The sequence below is a fragment of the Pygoscelis adeliae genome, unplaced genomic scaffold (genome assembly GCF_000699105.1).
Source record: "Pygoscelis adeliae isolate BGI_AS28 unplaced genomic scaffold, ASM69910v1 Scaffold38, whole genome shotgun sequence".
Taxonomy (NCBI): Eukaryota; Metazoa; Chordata; class Aves; order Sphenisciformes; family Spheniscidae; genus Pygoscelis; species Pygoscelis adeliae.
In genome coordinates this window covers 9,879,839-9,882,929 of record NW_008825614.1, presented here as the reverse complement: position 1 = coordinate 9,882,929, position 3,091 = coordinate 9,879,839, and the positions used below count along the sequence as shown (strand labels likewise).

At 46.8% G+C, this 3,091-nt stretch overlaps 1 protein-coding gene across 1 annotated transcript in view; it reads left to right on the top strand.

Annotated features, from left to right (window-relative positions):
- WNT5B (wingless-type MMTV integration site family, member 5B) overlaps positions 1–3,091 on the top strand; it is a 15,644-nt gene that overhangs the window by 724 nt on the left and 11,829 nt on the right. The window lies entirely within an intron of this gene.

Genomic DNA, 3,091 nt, shown 5'->3' with positions numbered 1-3,091 from the left:
CATTTTCTGTGTAAACCTAAGAGATTTTTATAATTCCTGCCCTGCTGGCCATAAGAGGCACATTGACAGGCCATTGCTGCACTTGAATTGAGGTGTGACCGAGCCACATTGTCCCATCTCCTTTTGAAATGCAATCATCTGATGACAAGAAACTGAGAAATCCGGGCTTGGTTTGATGTGTCCGACAGCCAGGACAATAAAGAAAAGGTGTTAAAACAGTGCTTACACACACACACACACACACACACACACACACACACACGCGCGCGCGCACACACTCTCACCAATCCCAGGTTTTGTTTCCCACCCACAAAGCCAATCGTTTACACTGAAGAATCCAGAACCAGCACTATTCCTAGGCTGTAAGGTCAGGGAAAGCAATTAGCAAGGGATGGAAAAAGACCTCCAGCTCCTGCGCCCACAGCTGCCCCCAGCATTGCTTGCACCTTTTTGGCTTCACTCTCAAAAAAACGGCATAAGCAGCAGGACACCAAGAGATGCATCTTTAATACCTCTGGGGCATCAAGGCGATAGGGCACCAGGGTAACCAAGTCCCGTGATCCCTTCCATTTGATCCTGAAATTCTTCTGTGTCATCCTGGAGAATTTTAGGGACGTTTTTGCATGTGTCACTCAACCTTTCAGAATCCCTAATTCAGCCCACCAGAGCCATTCTAATTCCTCCCTTTCTGCCCAGCTCATACTGCAACAAATCCCCGCTTCTCTGGGGTACTCCCCTGTGAAATGCCATTTCCTGAAACATACTTTCAGCTCCTGACACACATCCAAGGCATCTGCGCATCCTTGATCTCTTGCTTTCTGATAGCAAGGGTGGTGACCAGATGAGGCTGAAGCAATCCCAGGTTGTTAGAACTTGTGCTTCGGGGTATGAAAACTGAAATTCCAGCCACCAAAGGGAAAGGACAGAAAATACATCTCCATCTCTCCCTTCTGGTGTCTCTCCCTCACATGTAACTTATGCCAAAGAACGGGGTAGATTTCAGATCCCCAAAGAGATCCTAGTGACGCCACAAGGACACAAGAAAACGGGAATTTCCCCTTCTGGGGAAGAGCAAACCTCCTTCTCTTCAGTACCTTTCTGCAGCCCTGAGTTGGCCCAGTGAGTCCACACCTGGAGAAAAGAAGTAAGGGTGAACTAAGAGAAAGCAAAGATCAGAGGTGAAGGATGGAAAGCAGTCAGGAAGGATCAGAGGGTGTACGGGAAGAAGGGACTAGAGTGGATAGTGGAAGAGGGAAGATTCCTCTTCTCTAAAATGAATTTGATCCCATTAGTTTAGATTGGGAGTAGCTTTGGGTTTTGATGAGGAAGGAGGTGGTGTGGGTATGTGATGGGTATGTCCAGTAGTCCTGCTGCTGTTGTTTGGTTTGTGTGTGTGCATTTGTTTGCTAGGACTACTGTTGTATCTCTAGTAGGAATCTGCTGATGGTAGTGTCTGTGAGGTGACTGCCTGCGGTTGCCCGCTGTTTAAAAAACTATTCTAACGAAGAGTTTTGAACCTGGCTCCTTTAGATACTCTGGTCAGTTAGAGCATGTTCAGATGTTTATACTCCAGCACAAGACAGCACAGAAGAGAAGTAAGAAGAATGTCACCGAAGGTGGCCTGGGGTGTTACAGGGTCTACGATGATTCCTCACTGTTGCCTATGTCAGTGATAAGCTGCTGTGGAGGGGGATGCTGTCTTTTCTCTTAGTTCCACCCTCCGCTTCTACTTCTTCTTACTTTGTAATGAGGCATTGCTCATCATTTCAGCAAATCTGTTTTCCACGCTGTGGAAGAAAACAAAGCCTTTCAATCTCTCAGGTCGTGTCAACTATAAAGTCATTCTTCCTTGGGCTCATACGGTGTGCCTGTCTCCTGTTTTCAACCTCTGAGCCCCAATTCTGGACCGCAGCCCTTTTTCTATACTCTGTGCCAATGGCACAAGAAAGGTCTGGAGACCAGAATATCTGCAAGAGTGCAGAGGCATGCCAGAGTGTTGTGGAGAGGGCGGGGTGGGAAGAGATAAGAAGGACCCAGAAGGTGTATAGTGTGCCAACAACGCTCGGCTGCCCACCCACCGATGCGGGCATGGCATATATTATATGATTTCTTGAGCTGCTCTAGATTGTAGGAGGGGAGGAGAACCTGCCCTGGCCAAGTCCAAAGCCTGGGAGATCCTCAGGAGAGCGTTCACTCAGAAACCTGGAAGATTTGTTTCCTTTCTCCCTTGCAGAACTTGGCTCAGCTCAGAAATGGGAGACCCAGTCGGTCTGTGTTTAATCATTACACCTTCATTTTGTGCATTTCATAGAGGTGAGGCAGTCCAATGACACAAGGCTTTTGTAGAGGCATCCATAGCACTGAAGTAGGCTGCTTTTTAGCATTGGTTTTTCCTAGTGTTTGTGTTGTCGTGAGAATTGCTCTTACCTTTTAAATGTGGTTTACTCAATGATATCTGGCAATGTACAAAAATTATCCTTCTGAAGTTGCTTCTTGTTCTGTAAATACAGATTTTAGACTGCACGTGTGTGTATATATATCTCTATACATTATATACAGACACATTCCTTACTTCTACATTTATGAGGGAGAGGACAAAGCACCTAAAAAGGTCGTGTTAGAATTTCCTCGGGGGAGGAGAGAATATATCTCCTTCAGCGCAATCCTAAACGCAAGGCTAGGGTTTCCAGGTTAGTCCAGTCATTTCTGGAGCCAAAGATCTTCTCTTCTGCCTTTTCAAATGCAAAAAGGAAAAAAAAGGAGTCATAAAGGAAGAGAACAAGGAGAAATATTTTCCTCGTTTTTCTTCAAGATTGGCAAACTTTAGGGAAATGCTTTTAAAAAAATCAGTTGAAACTAATAAAACTTTCTCATCAAAAAAGTTAGAGCGATGCATTTTTATCATCTTCGTGTCAAGTCTCCCCACTGGGGTCTGTTCTTCTCCCATTTCCTTCTCCTGCAGCTCCAGAAAAGCAAGCCGGGGGGACTGACACATCGCCTGGGTACAGCTCACGCTGTCATCCTCGCCGGTGCCCCCCGAAAGCCGCCGTGGCCGCGGGCTCCGTGTCCCGCGGGCGGCGGGCCAGGCGGC